The sequence below is a fragment of the Falco cherrug genome, chromosome 2, assembly GCF_023634085.1.
Source record: "Falco cherrug isolate bFalChe1 chromosome 2, bFalChe1.pri, whole genome shotgun sequence".
Taxonomy (NCBI): Eukaryota; Metazoa; Chordata; class Aves; order Falconiformes; family Falconidae; genus Falco; species Falco cherrug.
The window spans coordinates 93601049-93622957 of NC_073698.1; the positions used below are offsets into that span (position 1 = coordinate 93601049).

At 42.1% G+C, this 21909-nt stretch overlaps 2 long non-coding RNA genes across 4 annotated transcripts; one reads left to right on the top strand and one right to left on the bottom strand.

Moving 5' to 3' along the window:
- Positions 1 to 732: 732 nt before the first annotated feature.
- LOC114016879 (uncharacterized) lies at positions 733 to 5407 on the bottom strand. The gene is made up of 2 exons (XR_003561623.2): positions 4901 to 5407; positions 733 to 1542 (listed from the first exon to the last, which is right to left on the bottom strand). It is a non-coding gene; the product is annotated as an uncharacterized LOC114016879 (long non-coding RNA).
- LOC114016877 (uncharacterized) lies at positions 1542 to 20668 on the top strand. Of its 3 annotated transcripts, XR_008730872.1 has the most exons (5): positions 1542 to 2756; positions 4025 to 4226; positions 8727 to 8889; positions 14115 to 14256; positions 15173 to 17346. It is a non-coding gene; the product is annotated as an uncharacterized LOC114016877 (long non-coding RNA). The 3 variants fall into 3 exon arrangements; XR_008730871.1 differs by lacking the exons at positions 8727 to 8889; positions 15173 to 17346 and adding an exon at positions 17353 to 20668; XR_003561622.2 differs by lacking the exon at positions 8727 to 8889.
- Positions 20669 to 21909: the final 1241 nt, after the last annotated feature.

Consider the following 21909-nt stretch of genomic DNA (forward strand, 5'->3'; position numbering starts at 1 on the left):
TTTTCTGATCACTTTAAATAATTTTCTCTCTAAGAACCCATTCTTTCTTTCATTAATGCATTTATTGACTCATATCTATGGAAGCACGTTGCCTCCTGGCTCCTTTTCTGGCTCATTACATATATACATTGCTGCATACTTAGTATGCAGTGCCCTTTCATGCTTATAGCAAGTGCAAGTTATTCTGTCTCTTAAATTTTATTAATCTCTTTCGATCATTTAAAAATTAAAAAAACAGTTGAGTTACTGCAGGATTTTGCCTCTGTCCATTAACAGCAAAATAAACCTAATTTCCTGCAACTTTCTGCTTTATAGCTCAAAGCTTTGGTGTGGATTACTTTTTTGAGAGCTATTATGATTGCCCACAGGCAGAACAAGTTCAGTAAAATATCAGCTGCTGAATCTCCAAAGAAATATTCATTGAGGGAAAACTTGCAGCTCTTTGTTTGCAGCATTTTGTAGTTACTTAAGAGGCACTTCTGTTCCCTTAGCCTCATGAAAGGGTGGCCGTTACCATTAGTATTTTTAGTGTCACAAGTATAAGACACGAATGTGAACATTGCTGAGGGATTTGGAAAGCACTTTTGAAAGAGTTCAAAAGGCAGATTAAAAAAAATAAAATAAAATGCTGAGCATTATACATTGCCTCAAAGGCACTTTTGAATCCAAATCCAGGTCAACATCCCCCTTCCCCCCCCCCCCCCAAAAAAAAAAAAAAAAAAAAGACTCCTGTAAGTTTGGTAACTTTTTTCATGTTCCAAATGACAAAGTCACACAACCTCCCTTGATATCAAGATTCTCAAAGCTATCTAGATGCCGTAGTACACAAATTTTGCTTGTGCCAGAGTGTGAATGAGAGGTCCTGTGGACTCACAGGTGGCCAGCCCTTAGTGTAGGGGCATGTTCACTACTTTACGCAATCCTGTTAAATTTTCAAACACATCTCAGGAATTAGTTGTAAAGAAATCCCCAAATCCCTGCTACTCCAAAGTATAAGGTGTGTAAGTGTACTCTTCATTGCACCAGTAGTTCCTGGATGTCTTATAGCCAGATTCCATGACTGCAGGGGACCTCTTTCTCTGATGTGTGGATGACCTGAGGATATAGGTTCACGTATTTGCACTTAAGGGCAGCATTTCATCCATATGCAACTGCAGTGCATGATGAAACTGGAATTAAGGATTCCCTCTGGTAAGTGTTTCATATTTGAGAAAAAGAAGTCCATATTTGATTTGGCTTTACTGAAGCTGAACAGCATCCAGGTGCCACAGCACAACCTGATTTCCTCTGCACCCATTGCCAACATCAGGAACCAGATTGGAGAGTGCTTTTGCTTCCTTCAGACCACTGTGAGTGGGTGTCTTTCACTTAAGGGGGAAGTGGGGTATGAACCGGAGTTAGTATTTACCTGAATCTCACCCACCAAAGGGGCAGAACGAAGCTCCGTGCACATCTGAAACAGCACAATCAGATGGTCAGATTGTAGATGTTATTCTCAGTGTGGCTGAGAATCATCGGATGTTGTTCACAGTCCTTACCTATCTAAAGAGTCCAAAGGTTTAATAAGCTTATTTATCTGGTAGGTGGGTGAGCAAGGAAAGGGTGCCAAATGGTCATTAAATGAATCAGAATAATTTGGCTGGTTTGTTTCATGAAGCATTGGATGTGATGCTTCTCCCAGAGAAAAGAAATGAAAACATGACAAAAAATAAAAAAAGAAAGAAAAGCTCATTTATCCTACAGCTTTGTGTAGAACAAAGAATGTCACCAGGCTAATAAGCACAATATAATGCATCCTCCTACCCTTCCCTCATTCTGCCCTGTGTTTATAAAGGGAAACCTTGGAGGCTTTGCTGGTCATTTTTGCTCTGTACAAATGCTTTAGCTATTTCTCCACAACACAAATTTTTACCTGAGATATCTTGACTTCAAGATTGGAGTTTGGATTAATGTCCTGTGCAGTACTGTCAGCTGTTTGGGGAGAGATCAAGCTACAGCTGCTATAAAATCAAATTGCCCAATTGTTCAGCAAAAAGTGGACACTGGGAGAACATAGCGACATTACTTTTGAGATAGGGTTGACTTCACCTGATCTCCAGGTGCAGTTCAGGACACTGACTGTGATGTTTAAATCCTTAGGTGCTAAGGCCTCAGATGCAAAGTTCACTTGGCATGACTATTTCCACTAGCACCACTTTTTCTTGACCACAGAGAATGCTGTGAAGCGTGTACCTCCAGAGCTGAAACTGTGGAGCCTGGTCATGCAAGCACATTGCTGAGGTAACCCACAGTAATACGATAAAAAGAATGTGATTTAAAGCTGTTTTTCTGCATGGATGGTGAATTGGTTTAGGAGGGAATATTATATGAACACAGAGAACAAGCTCTCTTGTTTTTAGCCCACAGATCCTTAGGCCAAGGATCTCACAGGTCAGACTCCAGCTAGGGTTTCTTGTCAGCCCTCTAGAGAATAGGCACTAACTTCTCCTATGTGGATTCTCTGGTGTTTACTAATGGCTAGGCAGCAGCCTTGTTCTCTGAGCGGACACAGATAAGCTACAGCTGTGCTAATACATATGCTGCGGCTGTTTGCTGCTTCTGAGGCCAACAGCAAAGAAAACTGCCAGGCCCCTACCATTAACCTCTCCAAAACAAAGTGACTGCATCAGCAATCCGGACTGGTCCCTCCTGGCCTGCGCTAACTCCCAAACCAACCCCTCTGAGGAACGCTGCTTTTCTAACAGTGTAACAGTATGGTAAGAGATTTTGAGTTTGTGTTTCTGGGCATTTTGTTCTATAATAGAGACGTTAGAGATGCAGCTATAGTTTTGCTTCTTTGCCTGGCCAGCTGTTATCATGATACGTTAAACATGATGGCTTCAAAATTTAACGGGGGAGAGGGATGGCATGTGCATACTGCATGCTTCCATCTCTTGCAGAAGTCAGGCACTAGATGGAGTGTGCACATCCTTAGGATATTTCAGATGCCAAAATAACAAGGATGACAAGAGATGGGCCAAGGATAAGGAAAGGGAGGGACTGTGGGACTTTAAACAGGCGTGCTGATGTCCTCCTGCCTTTCTCCATCAGAGGCTGTGGCAAGCAGCCAGGTTAACCTGCACAGCCGTGTGGGCACCAGGACTCTGTCACCCTTAGGGCTGGCCTTCAGGAGAGGACCGAGCTTTAGAAGATGTAGCTTTGGATGTTAGTGGTGGGAAGCTTACTGGACTTAACTTGAACACTACTGGGAAAGGCAGCACTGATGTTTGACAACCCCTATTCCTCTCTTGAAGTCTATATTTTTTTTAACAGGCATGAAGCAAAAGAAACAATTTAAAATTATTTCTCCATTTTTCTACTTTTTAGTGCATATTTTACTAACCCATACCAACTAATTACAATCACAAGGACTAAAGCTTCAGGATGAATCACTGAAAAGCTGAGCAATGCTAGGAGTGATACTGCCCCTTCAGCCTCAGTTAAATTTCTGTGGATCTATGAATCCTGCTATGGTCTTTAACTGTATGATAACTGTCCTTCCTCTAGACCCTGCATCATCACTGCAGATGCGTGTGGAATAATGTGGTTCCTTCTCATTGCTCAGCATGTTGGCACCCTGACTCATTCATTGTAGGCTATTCAAACCATGCCCTGGTGATAAGGTTATTACCATCCTCCAGTGCTTTTCTCTGCAGCTGATCACTGCCATGACTGTCTTCTACGCAAGCATTAGTCAATCCATTGTTACAATTTCTCAGCAAGGAGTCCCCACTGTACAATCAGGAAGCAAAGTCACAGCAAGATTCCTAATTTTGGATGCCCACTTGAGGTATCTGGCATCTTTTTTTTTTTCTTCCCCTCAGCTGTTAGTATTATGTAGCGCTGTAAATACTTAATATGCAGCTGGTTTTCATTTCAGTTGCAACTGTGAGGAAGTTATTGTTCATCAAGCTAGACATACAGAGAATGTAAGCATCATGATTGCTTCTTTTAAAATGCCATGTTTATGTATCTTGCTTGGCAGTATGTACAGAGCAGTTGATAAGGGCAAAGCAAGACCTACATCTCTAGAACAGCCTACAACTCCCTGCACCAGGACCTCATCCTTCCACCAGGAACTGTAGCTTCCAGGTACCATGAGAAATACATCTGACAGGACTAACAACATCTCTAAAATCCAGAGGACCAGAAGGACAAGGAGAGAACATTTCTGATAGCAGGACATGGTAAGCTCTGCTCCCAGCTCTGTGTCTTCTTCTGCCACCTTTCTCTTCCCTTTCTTCCTTCTCTTCCCTCCTCCCTTGCTTCTCCCTTTGATTTTCCTTTCCCCTTGCAATTGGCAGTGACTGGAGAAATGCAAACCAGTCGCGAAATGCAAACCAATAATCCCAGCAGCCTTCATTAGTTTGACCTCTGTTTCAGGCCATACCACATTTTCAGTGTTGATGTGGCTCAGGGGCTCCTCCCTGGTGGTCCAGCATGTCCTGAAGCCCTTCTTTCTTTGACCCCATCACCAAACTCATCCCTGGTTCTTCCTCAGTTAGTAATCTCCCACCTGCTCACCCACACCTTTCCTATATTCATCTTCCATCTCCTTACAGATTTAATCTTTTTCTTCCTAGGTTTTCCACCTTACTCTGGTCCCCCCATGTTCTGAACCCCAGCCCTGATTTTCTTCCAAGAATTCTATGATTTAGCTTTCCCCATCTAATCTCTTTCTGCAGTCATTCCCACTCTCCTACCTCACAAGTCCTGTCCTCATTTTAAAAAAGTGGGTTTCTGTTGTACCGTGCTTGGGAGCCAGCAGAATGGAATGGTGCTTGCTGCTCCTTCTCAGACAGCCAGCACACCATGGGCACCGGTGTTTAGGAAAAGCAACTGAAAGGAAATTTTTCATCACCTGAAAGTTGAGATGAGGTTAATGAAGCCCTTATTTCTAGCCTTTAGTTTCTGGCTGCTAGCAGCTCTCTGCAGACCGACACGTGAAGAGTAAGAAGACGATTTGGTGTAGTCAGCATGGATTTATGAAGGGAATGTTTTGCTTACCCAAACGGATAGCCTTTTATAACAAGATTAGTGGCTAATAGCATATAGCAGGGATTGATACTGGGGCCAATGACCTGGACAACAGGACAAAGTGCACCCTCAGCTTGTTTACAAGTGACACAAAACTCTTGCAGGAAAAGACTCAGGAGATCCTGTAACACCAAGTTAAACATCAGCCAGCAATGTGTCCTTACAGCAAAGGCAGCCAACAGCCTCCTGGGAGCATTAGGCAGAGCGTTGCCAGCGGGTCAGGGAAGGTGATCCTTCCCCTCTGCTCAGCACTGCTGAGACACAGCTGGAGTTCTGGGCTCAGCTCTGGGCTCCACAGCACCGCTACAGTGAGTCCAGCACAGGACCACAGAGGTGATTAAGGGACTGGAACAGCTCTCATACAAGGAGAGGCTGAGAGAGCTGGGGGGGGAGGATCTTATCTATGTCTATAAATACCTGATGGGGGTAAGTAAAGAAGACAGAGCCAGGCTTTTTTCAGTGGTGCCTAGTAAGAGGACAAGAGGCAGTGAGCACAAACCAAACCACAGAAGGTTCCACTTAAACATAGAGAAAAAAAAAAATTATTCTGTGTCTGAGCACTGGTACATGTTGCCCAGGGAAGCTGTGCAGTCTCCATCCCTGGAAACATTCAAAACCTGAGTGGATATAGTCCTGAGCAACCTGCTTTAGCTGACCCTGCCCTGAGTGTGGGGTTAGGCTAGATGATCTCCAGAGGTGCCCTCCAGCCTCCAATTATTCTCTGATTCTGTGATTTATTCTGAAAGCACAGGTAGCTTCCAGAGGGGAAGGAGCTTGGTCCACCGTCCACAGTTTGCTTACACTTCTCCATACAATCACAACAGTAGCATTCAATTACCTGCATGTCACCTTCATTTCACACCTGCACTAATTGGAAGTAGATTTGTAAATGTAAGCCTGACCTCTGTTTCTGGCTGTGAAGGGCAGTTTCACAGAAACTGAAGTGAATGCTGCTGTTATTTTTTTGTTTGTAGGGATTTGCAAACTCTTCCCAGAGCAGGCAAAGCCATTTGACCTCTTCCCAGTTAGTTTTTATCTAGCATTAAAAGCAGTACAGAATAACATTTTGCAGGACAGGGAACTGCAAATGTGCTGTGCAAGGCAACAGATTTTAAGGAAAGTTTTCTATCTGCTTAAGAAAGGCTTCCAGTGAAAAGCAGAGCCCACATAGCAGCCAGCAGAGGCAAACTGTTCATCACTGAAGTTTTCATTTGAAAAACATGCTTATATTGATATTATGGCATGTAATACGGTATTGCTGCTCCTAGTGATAGGCCAGGAGGTTTTTGCTGAGTTTGCAAGTTCTCAGGACTGCAGCTTCTCAGGCTTGCTCTCTATGACTATTTTGTGGCCTGCTTGAAGCTTTGTTTTACTTGGTTTAGTTGTAATAATGATTTTTCAGATTGACTGGGTGTCTGTGGGTAAAAAGTAAAGGTGTAAAACATGTTAGCAAAGATTATAATGCCCCCAGCTGGATTCTGGAGTGAGGGAGATGAAACCATCCTCGTGAACATCGTGTTCTTTCCAGCAAAAGCTTTTAAATGCTGATGACTTGCTATAACGACCCCATCACCGCCAGCAGCATGAAACCACCTATGCTGGGGCCCAGAGGAGTAGGGAAAGGGTCAGCATAATTCCTCAGAAGTGATGGAAAATAAGAAGTGTTTGTTTATCAGCTCTGATTGTATTGTTATTCTTTCTTTACCTGTAGTAACTAAGTCTGGACTAATATGGATTTTACTGTTACCATTTCAGTTATACTAACAACAAATCATTTAAAAAAACTTTTGAGCATAACAGTTCCTAGTTTCTAAAATCCAGACTGTAACATATCACTTGATAATCACCGACAAATCTACAGACAGTGGATATTCTTAAAATCCTCATGATTTCTACTACTTCAATCAACTGTATTTTGCTATATGTATATATTGTATATAGCTATATGCTATATATTGTATAATGCTATATACCATAGCAAACAGGCTATGGTAGTTCTGTAAAGTCCTCTAGCAATACAGCTTCCATAAACCTTAACTATGAAACAGACTTCTTGGTTCAAATTGAGTCCAGTTTAGCTCTCAGATGCTATTTCATCTGGTAGTTAACATTTAAGTCATTCACAATAATGTTTTGATAGTTGTTGCACAGGCTAATTCTTTTTCTAAACCTTCAAAAGCATTACTTGGGTTTCTGTACCATTCCGTCACCTTGCTGAGCTGTCAGGAAGGCGCAAGAGATGGTCTGTAAACCCAGTAAGGCTGTTGTACATGAAGACTCCCCAAGCAGGTAGGCTTTGAAAGAGTTTAATGCAGAAGCCTGCAAACTTTTCCATAGCTTTCCTTTTATTTTTATCCTTGGGTGACAAAGAAGAAAACTGGGGCTAGATGAAAAAGCTAACAGAACAAAAACATAGAAATAAAAATTGCCACCTCTGCATTGACTCAATACTCTGAGAGATTAGCGTCCTCAAGTCAAGGGGACAGACCACCTTACCTTAATAGACTGAAAGGCTCACCATGTGAAGTTGCAAGACTTCTGTCAAGGACTTTATCGAGTCATTTAACTGGAGAATTGCTGACATTGCACCTATCTTCAAAAAGCAGAAAACTATAATCTGGAAAAAAAAAAAAAGGATAGATAGATATGCCCTTCCTCCCCCACATTACTGTCTGTGATATTACTTGAAATTGCATGGGGAGATTCTTTAGTGACTGAGGAGGTAGAACATAAAATATATTGATTGTCTTAGCAGCCCTGTGTCCACATTTTCTTGCTGCCATTCCTTCTTGTCCCTGACAATAGGATGATGTTCTAATTGTTGGGAAGTTTAGGCTCTGCAAGCAGTTTGAGATCTGAGTCGTTCTGTGGGGTGAAGACCTTATTAGGTAATACCTTCTCTGAAGGACATCTCTTGTAAGAAAAGGACTGTGATTGTATAAGATGTCCATTCATGCAAGAGACTCTTGAAGAAATCATCACCAAGATTGTGAGTCACATTAGTTCCTCCGCTGAAGTAAGACCCTTTGGAGATGTGATCTCTTGGTTAGACAAGTGTTATGCATGGGGGTTGTTCAAAAAGGTAGGATGACCTCTTTTCTTTCTCTTCCTGTGGGACATGCATTAGATAATCCCCACTAAGGGAAAGGCAGAAGGGCATTTCTCTCCAAAATTTGCACTTGTTAATAGCAGTCCTCAAAGGATCCCTTTGCAATTTATCAGGAAACACTTTACATACTTGTGTTGTAGACTTCTGTGGACTGCCTGCAGACATTACTCTTTTTGGTTTCTCTGCTTTTGTGAAAACAGACCATTACATGTTTCTCACTTGGTCCATAATTTGCTCTGCCACTAAGGCAATGAAGAGGCATAATATTAAAAAAAAAAAAAAAAAAAAAAAAGAACAAAAAGCAAGAGTTAATACACTGAGACTTCAAGGTCAAACATCTCATTGCCAGGTAGGAAACAGAAGGTTATAAGTTAAAAAAATACATACAGTCAGAATTGTTTCGTAATAACAGTGTGTTCTTCTCAGTGTTCATTTTCTTTTACCTCATGGTCCCATGATGCATGCAGGACAAAACAACTGGAAGTTTAGTACTAATGGCAACATTCCCTCTTCTGAATGGTGCCCTCTGCTCCTATTTTAGGGCTTCCTGCAGGGCAACCACCTCAGCATCTTCTCTCTGTTTTGCGATTCAGATTTGGAATATGAATGCAAATGTGTTTGATGGTTCTGCCAGGAAGCTTGTCTTTGGGGTTCTGCACTCAAAGATTTTATGACTCCAGGGTTCATCCCTGAAAGAGCAGCAGGTATGTGGATTATGAAAATAATACAAAGGCTTTTTCTGTAGATGGCTATGGGATGTTACCCCAACCTCTTCAGTCTTGCTGTCTTGCTGCTGATGTACTCATATCAAATGTTATACAAGCTGTTGGTTGTAAATGTCTTCAGGTAAGCATAAATTTCTGTTACGTTACTAGTTTTCCACACAGAATGCAACTGGGCATGGGTGACAGGTTATTAGTTACTCTGTCTGAGCATGCCTATAGGAGGGCAAGAATCCTCTGCTCCCTGCAACTGTTTCATGGGATCCTGTATCATGACAACTCATTTGATCTAATATTTAGCCTCCACAATCCAGTTTACCATCTGAGAACAAGACAAAGCCCTCAAAATCCAGGGAGGAGTATCTGAGGCCAAAGACTACTGGGAAAACAGGGTTACTCTGGAATATGTTGCAGAGGTGCTCGTTCAAGGAGAGTTTGCCCTTCCTGATCCCTCAGCCTATCTTTTTATCCCCAGGCTCTACACGTGCACCAATGGCAGTTTGGTGCTCTTGGAGAAAGCACCCGTATCCCACTGCTGTGGACATAATTGTCCTTGCCATTCTGAAAACAAGGAGAACTGCAGTAAATTACTTTTTTGTACCTTCCAAGTACTTTTCTCAAAATGGAAGCTAGGTGAAAAGTGTTTCTACAAGAAACCTTTCTACTGGGACATTAGAAAAGCCATGACAAGCTGGAAAAGCAATATCAGAAATACAAATTTTAATACTTCTGTTGTGTGGGTCACGGAGCCTGGCACAGGCTGCTCAGGGAGGCTGTGAAGTCTCTGCCCTTGAAGATATTCAAAAGCCATCTGGACATGGTCCTGGACAACCATGTCTAAGTGGCTTGCTTGAGCAGACAGGTTGAACCAGATCACCTCCAGAGGTCCCTTCCATTCTGTTGTTCTGTTTGGTCTGCCTGATGCAGACCAGGACTTACCATCAGGCTCTCCACTGATTTCCTGAGCCTGAGGTCCAAGTTTTTCAGTGTCTTCTCTCCTCCTGGCCTTGTTTGTTTCAATATCTTGTATTTGTGGAAGGTGGAATCACAGTGCAGATAAGCACCCTACTCATAAAACTGTTGACCATTAGGAGGTTGATAGTACACCTTTTCCACCAATGTCTGAGTAGAAACTCCAACTTACCAAACTTAGGTGATGCTCTTTTGTGAGAAATCCTGCCTTCCAGTGGTTCACATTTCACCTTTCATCAGAAAAAGTCCCCATAAGCTCTACTCCTAAATAGTTTAAAATGTGTCATTTACCAGGGCTTTCCTGCTTCTTTGCAGACTATTCTGTGAGTCAATAGACCTCCACATTAGGAAAACTTCATATCAAGCCTGTTTCCTTTCCCAGGATTTCACTTTGTTAGTCCGGGTTCTGCTTCTCTGCCCTTTCTGAGCTCTCTCACCCTGCACATGAATTGTTATCTGTGAAGCTGTAGGGAAAAGTATAACCTACATCAAAGGGTACTCTGGCAAAGTTGTCCGTTTCCAAAAATAAAAAAAGGGAGGAAGAAAAAGGGGCCTACTGTGTGGCAAAAGCAATTTCTAGAAAAAAAGTAATGACTGAAGCTAGCCAATGTATTGAATGGGAAGACTAAAGGTGACTTCAGCTGTTGAATGACAAATGAAGTAATATTTCCCTGGAAGGGTATACTCTAAGAACCCAAAAGAAGAGCTGAAGATCAACACTTTATATTGATGATACAGAAGGTTGTAAGTCTTAAGAAGAGCAACTGTTTGCTCAAGAATATGAGTTTCCCAGCACCAAATCAAGCTGACAAGGTAGGATGAATTGTACAAGCAAAAGCTGAGCTGTATAAGCTTGGCTTGTTAACCAGTGTCCTAATAAGAGACCGGAACAACCACGGAAAGAACCTGAAAATGTCTGTGAAGGGTTTTTTCCAGTATAAACACAACAAGCTACAGAACTATGCCGTAAATTAGTGGTCACAAATTGACAAAACACTAATAAAGCACCGTTGCTATGGTAAATGTGTTGTCAAAGGGGATTTCAGGCAACTATGCAAGACCTAGCAACATGGCTCCTTCTCCTTTTCTGTCATATTAAAGCTAACCTTGAGGGTAGCTTTTGGACTATATTGAAAAGAATTAAGACTGATAACTGATAGTTAACAAGTCATTAAGCAAACACTTTTACAGTCAGCCTCACCTGTCTATGACAGCAAGTGACACATGCTGGGAGAGTATGTAGCGTCTTGGGCACCCACACCTTCTCAGGTATGTACACAATTATTCTTGACCTTAAAATGTAAGTAATTAGCAAAGATAAGCACAACTGTCACTAGTGAGAATCAGTAGCCCTCTGCATCTGCTGAGAATCAGTCCATCTTCACTATATTTTCTTTTTTGACCTCTATACCACATGCAAAATTCCAAGGGAAGTACCCACTACAAAGAAGAAAAATTATTTCTCTGCGGGGAACACTGACTGGGTGTACTCTCCTCTAAATGATCCTTCTGCCATGAGGAAGGTTTTTACATGTAGGATATGGTGAAGCAGGGATAAAGAATCTTCCGGTTTGTCCAACACAACACACCCTTGCAGCCATATCTGATGATAAGCGTGATCTCTTCCATCTGAGGGGATTTAAATCTTTCAGCTTTATCTCTTTGGATATATGAGCTAGTCTATGACAGAAGATGAGGAGTGAAGGGAGGAAAGGGATCATAACTTGCTTCACACCTACCCTTCATGACAGGGACAAGATGTTAGATCTGGATGAACTAAAGTGGGATTTCAAAATATGACATTAGGCTTTTTGGTCAATAATGTCACCTTTGATAGTAGGAATGAATATTCTCCTGTTAGACGTCTTTCAAATTATCATCCAAAGGGTTTTATTCAGCTCTATTTGGAGGGGAGAATGACACACATTGGGGAAAGAAAAGGATCCCAGAGACTTCAGCAGGGGTTTGAAGATGGCCTCCATTATTTTGACCACTGTTTGGAAGGGAGAACATGACTTGTAGCAGGTAAACACAAGGAATCCTGCTTATTAAGATACACATTAATATTTTGAATTCTGGAGCATATACAATACACTGTTGAGCCTTCTCATAAAAGTACAGTGAAATTTCTATTTAGGGAAATGTATCAATGCAGCTCCCAAGGGAAAGAGCAATTAAAGGAGAAAGAAACTAAAAGCCCCGGCCTCACAGTCACACCAAGGAGGTCAACGTCTTCTGAAGTGGCATGCAAAACACTGCATTCACAGACAGTCCCACTGTGTTCAGAGGATTTATTCAAATTGCTGCAAGTTAATTAGAGGAAAGTTGAAGGGCTGTCAGATAATGTTAAGCCTCATTAAGTATTGGCTCCCTGGCAAAACCTGGGAGAGAGACATGATACATTTATTTTAATTGCTTTATGCTTTTACTGCATCTTGGCCACCTTAAATATCAACCACCTACACAGATATAAATAACCAGGCATACGGTACAAGACAGCAGGGGAGCATCACTGTCTTGTTAGGAGTTACACTAAGCCAAAAAAGTCATTAGTAGACATATTTTTGTTTACATCAGGCAGACAGACAACGTAACAATAAAATACCCTCAATACCCACTAGGTCTTTTCATAGAGTTAGGGAACGAGACATAGGAAATGTGACACAGAGGTAAGCAGAATGATTTTTTCCTCCAACCAGAATAAAATTAACTGATTACTTTCTTTAGGCTTACTGGAACATTATTACTTTTTTCTCTGTACAAACCATTCCCTGCTATGTGAACAAAACTTTGGGGCTTTGAAGACTCCAACAGGATTTGGATGAATTTTGTATTATGCAGGCAAATGGGGATGCCTATTGAAGGCTTTAGTCTTTGAAGAGTAGCAGAAGGATAACAGGGCATGAACTCAGAATAGTCATGGGATCAGGAAAAGGTAATTTAGTTAGTGGTTTGTAGGACTCTCAGATCCATTAATTCATTCCCATGACTATTTCTACAGCATACAGATATGGTAATGAGGAAGAGGAAAGTTTCTGAGCAATCTGCAGTATACTACAGAGAAGCTTAATGCAAAGTATTTAGGGGTCTGCAGATCAAAAAAAGGTTGCAAACCACATGTTTGGTTCAAGCTAACAAAGGAAGCAAGAGTGCATGAGTGTCTGGGGTCCTTTACACATTTGTGGCTGCAATTCTGAGCTGACCGACAATATGCACACATCATACTCAGCCCTGATGGAGAAATATCCGCTTACTAACATGCTCCTCTGATTTGCAAAGTAAATATTTGTGGGATATTATGTATTGTTTTTAGAAAGAGAATAATTTTTAAAGCTACAAAATAAATTATGTGGTCATTTATCAGTATAAGCCATATTGTTTACTCAACAACTCCTGCATGAAAAATCTTGACTTGGTTTCGCTAAATTTTTCCTTCCAGAGAGATTTGAAATACAGGGGGGAAATTTCAAATGACACGGAATCTGCCACATCTCTAGCTAAGCTGTTGCAATGCCTCACTGATGATTAATTGCACTTCAATTTCAAGTTCAATTTGCCTAGCTTCTGCTTTCAGAAGAATGTGTTTTCCGAAAGCCCTCTCCCCTTCCCTTTCCAGAAACTGTCAATTACTTATTTTAGTAACCAATGCAAAGGACTTACTCAAGCTTCTGGAATTTGGAGGGGATGAGGAGCAATCAGTACTGTGTGTTTTGGGAGGAAAATGATCTCTGACCTCAGGGATGGTGCAGCAAATTGCAGCCTCAAATTTGCTTACAAACCTCTGACCATCACCATCTGATTTTCCTGCCAGGTATGGCTCTGTTACTCTTTCTGGTTTTACACGCAGGAAACACCAAGCCTATTGCTTGGAATCAGGCATCTCGGAGAGACTTCATCCCTGATAAGCAGCACATACCTGAAGCAGCCTCCTGTGCATCTCTTTCCTTGTGGGGACATGGAGAAAGGCCTCACAGCTCAGAGCATCCCAAGCAGGGCTTGCTGTGCCCACCAACGTGACCAAACGCTGCAGGGCCAGCCTGCGACACTGCTGCTCTCCCAGGCTATGCGGGGGGTCCAGCAGCTGGGTCCCCTCCAGAACAGCGCTAAGAGGCAGTGCAGACAAAACCACTGAGTTTTCTATATAAAGTGGCTACTCTTAGACCTCTGTTGGCTAAGACCATTGCCTGCATGACCTTAGGGTGACAGGGTTACTCGGATTTCTATCCTTCTCCCAGGGAAACAGCAGAAGGAGAGGGAGGATGTGCTCTTCTAGACATCAGACTCATTCATCCTCCATGCTAAACAGTAGAAAAGGAGGGAAACTTCTGGAAAGAGATTATTCCAAGGAAGACTGGATCAAATTGCATATGTAAAAAGGTAAGTTGACAAAATTACATCAGTGCTTTTGATCTGAGTGATACGTTTTATAATTCACTGCTAATTCAGTGGCTAGTGTCCATCCACAGGGGAGTGTTTTATCAGGATTACAATACTGCATGGAAGTGGGGGTCAGGGAAAAAGGTTTATTTTCTGAGGAAAGCCAAAGATCTCCTCATATCCCTAGTCAAAGCACCGAAGGATCCTCGCATCCAGAGCGGCAGGGTTATGGCAGTGCATACACTTCCATGCATGCAAGGACTTGCACACTCATGCCAGGTGAGGAGCCATCCTCCCTCTGTTTGTGCCATGACTGGGGAGGCTCTGCCCGTGGCCATCTTCCCCACCAGTAATGGGATGTGTGGCTCAGGTCCCACAGCTCATGGTGGCGTGGAAACAACATGCACAAGAAGTGCTTAGGGTTGGGCACTCTGCAGAAAGCTTTTCATGACAACACTAAAAACCAAATGTGGACCAGCTCTGCCGTGCAGCTCCCAGTGGGGACATGGTTTTTAAGTTACACCAAGGGCTGACCTACAGTGTAACTAGAAAAGTTACCCCTACTTCTTGATCTAGGGATGGCATTTTTCACTCTGAATGACTGTGAGCTTCTCACTTGCCTTGTTACGCTGTAATTATTATCAATGACAACGTGCCCTTCAATAATCCCCAATGAAAGTGCACGTATAGCTGCTTGCCTTATTAAGTGGATGAATCCATGTGTGAATTAATTCAGCTGCATATTAGTCAGAAAAGCTTGTCAAAGAATACTGTACTTGGAGATGTCTGAATGTCTTTTTTATTTAACTTTATTGTGATGCCCTTCTCTTCCCTGTCACCAAAGTATGTTAGGTGGAACTAGGTATGCATTGTGTAAATCTTGCTTAAGGAATAAAATGTGGATTGATTTTTTCAGTTTCCCAGGGGACAAGTGCCTTGTGACACAGCAGATGAGACACCTTTGGCCAAGGAAATTTGTGAAACCCCCTTTGCCAGTTCAGGGGGGCTGTCCTGGAAATATGGAACAAACATGGTCTTCCTGAAATTTCAGGCAGATGGGTAGTGGGGTGGGTGTTTGCACCAAATAAATTATCTGAAGCTTGGGAATCAAGGTAATAAATTCTCCCATGTTTAGTCTTTTTTTCCTGGGGTTTATGTTATTTATTCAGTCTGTGGTGTCCCTCATGCTTCTTGGCTGGTGGAGATCTTAAAGAAAACTTTTCTCGTAGACTGATCCGTGTGCATACAGAAGAGGTTTGTTTAAGGGTATTACATGGTATGAAAAAAGAATAGAGCAGATTCTTTGTTATCAAGATGTGTCTAAAAAGATAAGAATATTCTACTTATATATTGGAAAACAGGAAAATACGGACAATACCTTGTAAAGTACCTTATAACTGTCTGCTGTGTGTCACTTTTCACACTTAACTTGGGTTGCCTACTTCTGCCAGGTAGGGGATAGCCAGTGAAATCTCTGCTGTTCGGGCACGTACATGTCTGAGTAGGTTCTGTTCCAGCACATGCCGGTGCCTGTCTTGGTGCTGGCAAGTGCACTGCCAACACTTGGTAAAGGATGGAAATTGGGCTCAGAAAGATTTTGGCAAAGGTTTTCTCGAGGGGAAGAGCTGCCTTGTATTCAATATGAAAAGTTACTCCTGGGCTTTTTTGTTTAAAAGGATTGGATGTCTCAAGGTAGACAGCAGGTAACGTTATCCATGAAAAATGTAGCCGATGCCACCATATAGTGCCTTCTCCCCCTTTTGTAGTCTGCCACGATGGTTTCTTCGGCTACAGGCACACAAAGCCATAGAAAGCCTTCAAAAGTACCTGGCCAGATGCATTGAATTTGAAACCAAGTATTCTATTTTTATGTAGTCATTTTAAAGATGAATTATTTTTTGAACCTCCACAAAAAAGATAACCTTTCTGTTGGTCTTTTTCCTAACTTTGTTTAGATTCCGAAAATTCCCTTTCTATCTTTTCCTCATCTATTTGAACAATCACAGCAAGCTAATGCTTTGTGAGTCTGTGTTCAGAAGAGATTATGTTTGGTTAGATAACCTTCAATCAAATTGCATCCAAGGTCATGGGTGAATGGAGCTTATGTCTCCACCTCACTTCCCCTCTTGTGAAAATACCAACAGTGAAAAACATGAGAAAATGGGAGTGCCTGAGGGCAGTGTGCTCTGCTACCTTGCTTTTTACATGCCTGACCACCACAACGGGGTGTACTACTCCATAAAGCAGAAGAGTGGAAAAATGAGGGGTATCACAGGAAGATAATCAGGAACTACCACACTGAACAATAAGACATTTATATCGCCACTCAGAAATACAGAAATAAGTCTTAAATCCCAACGTACTGTGGATGTAGGCACCTACATCTTGGCAACAAGTCCCCACCTGGTAGTTTTGCATTGAATGCACCCCTCTACTCCTCCCTTCTCCCCAAGAAAGTGCCAAGATTTGCCATAAGAACTCAGTTGGATTATCAAGGCTTAATCTGTTTCTCCAAGGCAATAAGAATAAAGGTATTCAAGTTGTTGGTTTAAGGGCATTCAGGTTATTCAGGGTATTGGGTTTGGGGGTTTTTTGCTTCATTTGATGATTTTGGTGTTGGTTTTGGTGCTTGTTTTTTTCTTCCCTCCAACCAGAGTGTCCTAAACATAAAGCTACAGGGTGTTTTGCAATCTGAGATGTGCTTTGGACGTGAAAGGAGATATGTCTGTTGAAATTCTTCCTTGTTTGGCAAGCTATAGCAAGTGTATGATCTAGTGGCTAGACAGTTTTAGAGGGGGAGGACACAGGCTAGGTCAGGAGAACTCAGTTCCTGCACTCTGGCCCTTCCACTTGACTGTCACCGTGCTGCATTGTGATGATCCGAGTGACCTGGTGTATGGATATCTGGCAGACTGGGCCCCTTCACTGGCACAGATAGAGGGGTATCTAGCTTGTGAGTGCCAGGAGGATGTAAGCATGGGCCAAAAGTGCAGGATCTGGGCTTTCAAGGCTTGAAAATGTTATTTCTACTTGGAATACCTAAATCTAGCTTGTGTTCATATGGATGCTGCACTAAATATGCATATATGCTTCCAGGCTTTCAGCACCAGATGAGACAGGTTTAAAGCATCACAACTTTGGACTTAGGCAAGATGTAAGTACTAAAAGCCTTTCATAGCTCTATTCCCCAGTCATTTGTAGTAATTAGCTGTCTATTCTCTAGGGAAAATGAAGAGCAGAAGAGGATATATGTAGAAGGTCAGCGGTTTCCCCTTAATCACTCTCAGTATGGCATGTAGATGTAAGAAAAGCTAAGCACCATGCCTTGTCTTCCTTTCCCTGAAAGCTAATCCCATCTGCAGACTCTCCTGGTCTCTACTGCACTTCCAGAGTTTTGCTGGGACCCCGTCCCAGGGGAAGTCCCCTGCTGTTCTAAATATATATCTCTCTTACTGCCAAGTGCTTCCAGTACACTCATTCTCTGCAATAGACATATGGAAGGGACATATCTAACATAGACACATGGAGCTTCACACATGAGTCACCTGGAGAACATCAATACTACAGAAGAAATGGCTGCAGCCACAAGAAAGCACGCTCCCCTCTGAGGGGACCTTTACACAGAACAGAATGCCTTCGCTCTGGAGCAGCTGTATTGTATTCCATCATGTTGAACAACTTGTGCAAAAGGGAAAAAGGGATGGTGAAGCTCAACATTTGTTCAAATCAATCTTCTACTCTTTCCTGTTGGAGATATTCATTTAACCTGAAAAGAAAAAAAACCCAAAATCATGATGACAGTTTTCAAATGCTTATTTCTAATGCTTATAGCTATTGGCCTTCCTTGTCCAGTATATCCCAAGGACTTCATTTTAATCCAAAGAGCTACAAACTTTCAGAAATTATTCAACCAAGGCAGTTCCAGATTGAGTTATTATCAGTGGGTAAGGCAAGTTGTCCTTTCAAAATTGTTTTAATCAAGGTACCCTAGACTGAACGTTAATGCAAATACTTCTGTGCAAGTATGACTACTATTACTTTAGAATAGTCTCAAGTAAAGGCAATGAAATGCCTTTCCAACTACTTTTTCAGGCCTTAAGTAAGTAAACTTTTCTACATTGTGAATGCAGGTAAGTGAGGAATGAGGAGGGGAAAAAATAGGAATCAATTTCCTAAATAAAAAAATAAGAAGGAAGCTTGCATTGTTTCAGGTTATTTTAGAGGACTGCTCTGTATTAAAGCACTGGGAATCATATCAAGCAGATAAATCACGCAGCCCAAGTTGATTAGAAAGTGTTTTAATGCAGTAAAAATTCATTACATACTAAAGAACATACAGTTTTTATGGGGTTCTGGATTGAGGTGGAAGAAAATACCAGTCATTGAACCTGTTATTTAAATGATTTTACTATAATATTAATCTTATTCTAATTTATAGTGTGATATTCCTTCAGATGTGATAATGGCTTGCAGATATTTTAACACCATCACTTTTAGATGACTGCATCAAACTGCCATTAATTACATTAAGATGTTATTTTTGTTAAAGGGACTTTTTAGAAAGGCTTTGTAAGTCGCATGAAAACTAAAATATGTCAAGAATAATCAAGAGCTCTCTTTGTAACAGCTGAATTCACAGCTGGAAGGAAAGGCTGTAAATGAGTCTAGTTTTACTTCCCGTACATCTGTGAGCAGCATCAATGTTTCAGTAGAGCACATTTACTTTTTCCATCATTGGTGAAGTCCAGGACATTGATGAGTGTCCTGGAATGGCAATTGAAGTTGTGCTACATGGCAGATCACTAGATCTAAAGGGGAGATCCATGGAAGCCTTATATTCAAATCTACACTCAAATAAACAAACTTTCCATCCTTCCCCTGGAAAACTGAATGTGGAAGAATACTGCTGCTCTCAGTCCTTGGTACTGCCAGAGAAGGCTCTCTTCCATCTGAAACTGGAATGATAACTTAAAAAATAATTCATCATCAAAAATGTATTTCCATTAGATAAAAAAAGGTTTTGTGGTAGTTTCAAATTGGTTTAAGTTTAAAGTTACATTTTTTGCTATAATTAATCTGTAACAACTTGGAAAGGAAAAAACATTTGAAACCAAATGTGAGACTCTTATTTTGATAGCTTCAGTGTTGCTTTTTCATTATTTTCCTATGAAACTAGAAGTTGGCAAAAAGCGATACTTTCCTAAGAAACTTTGGTTTCCACAAGTCACAGTGGAAGGTTCAGGTAAGCTTTTCTTGAAACCTCTTAGTCTTCCTCATAGATTGTGTTGCAATGCCTGTGTCAGGACATACATGCAACCAGAATTGTAACCTGTCTCCTCAAAATCCACCACCAGTGAAGAGCAGAGAGAGATCTGTCTCCCCTGATCTGACAGTCGATGCCCCTAGTCCCTGAACTTATCACTGCAGCTTGGTAGGGAAAGGGACATTGTGAAAACTGCTGTTTTGTAGAAAGAGATGCTCCCTTTCCCAGGAGCACTGAACTTAATGTCTTCTAAATCATTTTAAAAGCCTTATTCTTAATCTCAATAAGACTTCTATTACTAGTCCTATTATTCCAGCAAAGTAAGTGGGAAAGTACTTGTTTAAAATTGCACATTGGTTACTCCATTACAGAAATAAAACTGAAGGATATATTCAAACTTGCTCTTTCTGTTATTTGGCACGCTCTCATTTATCACGTTCAATGATCTGGAGGAAGGTACATGCTTCTGATGAGAACCAGTTTCATCAGATACTCCTTTAACCTTTATCCTTTTTGGAAAATAAATGTGTTCAGGCAATGACACTACCAGGTGGCACAGGTTGATCAGTAGTCCATTCTGTGCTGATAATTTTCAAGGGTTACTGAGTCAGTGGTGGGTCTTTGTGACTGTATTGGATTTGCATGGAAAGGTTTTGGTAGTGGGGGGCTACAGGGTTGGCATCTGTGAGAAGCTGCCAGAAGCTTCCCCTATGCCTAGTAGATCCAATACCAACAGGCTCCAAGATGGAACTGCTGCTGGCCGTGGCCAAGCCCATCAGCAATGGTGGAAGGCCTCCTATGATAACCATTTAAGAAAGGAAAAAAAAAAACCCAACCATGAACAGCAATTGCAACCAAAGAGAGAAGTGAATCTATGTGAGGGTGACAGCCCTGCAGACACCCAGGTCAGTGCAGAAGGAGGCAGGAGGTGCTCCAGGCTCTGCAGCCTGTGGCAAAGGCTGTGGTGAGTCAGGCTGTCCCCCTGCAGCCCACGGAGGTCCACAGTAGAGCAGATATTCACCTGCAGCCCATGGAGGCATACAGTGGAGAAGATATCCATCTGCATCCCGTGGAGGACCTTATGCTAGAGCAGGTGGGTGCCCAAAGGAGGTGACTGTGACCCTTTTGGAAGCCCGCACTGGAGCAGGCTCCTGGCAGGACCTGTGGCCCCATGGAGAGAGGAGCCGAGGCTGGAGCAGGTTTGCTGGCAGGACTTGTGACCCCGTGGGGAACCCACACTGGAGCAGCCTGCTCCTGAGGGGCTGCACCCCGTGGAAGGGACACACACTGGAGCAGTTCGTGAAGAACTGCAGCCCGTGGGAAGGACTCACATTGCAGAAGTTCATGGAGGACTCTCTCCCATGGGAGGGACTCCATGCTGGAGCAGGGGAAGAGTGGGAGAAGTCCTCCCTCTGAGGAGGAAGAAGCGGCAGAGACAGTGTGTGATGAACTGACCCCAACCCCCATTGCCTGTCCCCCTGCGTTGTTTGGGGGAGGTAGAGAATTTGGGAGTAAAGCTGAGCCCAGGGTGAAGCGAGGGGTGAGGGGAAGGTGTTTTCAAGATTTGGTTTTATTTCTCATTACCCTGCTTTGATTGACTGGTAATAAATTATATTATTTTTTTCCCCAAGTAGAGTCTATTCTGCCCGTGAGGGTGATTGCTGAGTGATCTCCCTGCCCTCACCTCGACTCATGAGCCTTTTGTCATATTTTCTCTCCCCTGTCCAGCTGAGGAGGGGAGTGACAGTGGCTTTGGTAGACATCTGGTGTCTGGCCAGGGTCAATCCACTGCAGTGACCCAGATCTTGGTGGTTTTTGTGTCATGTAATTTCACCCTAGGAGGCAGCTGAAAATGATGTTTATATTGTATCCCATTGACAATTCAGCACAGACAATAGGAGGGATCAAGTTCTGCCTTCTTGGTACTTATGGCTAATACCTGGTATGCTGACAATCAGGTCAATAAATTGCTGTGACAAGCAGATTGTGACCCACTCTCTCAAGAGTTCTTCACTCTTAATTAAAATCCAGGGCTGCTATAAATATATGCCAAAGTGATAAGTGTGTACCTGTGTACATGGATACATGTGCATTCACGCATCAGTGACAACGTCTTCTCATCTTAGCTAAAGGTCATTTTGCAGCTATCATGAATATTGACTTAAAACCACACAAGAAGAAAATGGGAAAGATTTGAGCTATTGAACAATGAAGGAAGAGATGTGATAATTTAGTGACCTGGGATTCATGTGAAGCATTATAGTGCTAATAAGAACTTATTGGAAAAATAAGCATGCTTATATTTTATAATCACCGCACACTTGTTGGAGAAGAAATGAGTTTCCTACCCCTCAAGCTGACTCTCTGACTTCTACTATATAATGTCTTGT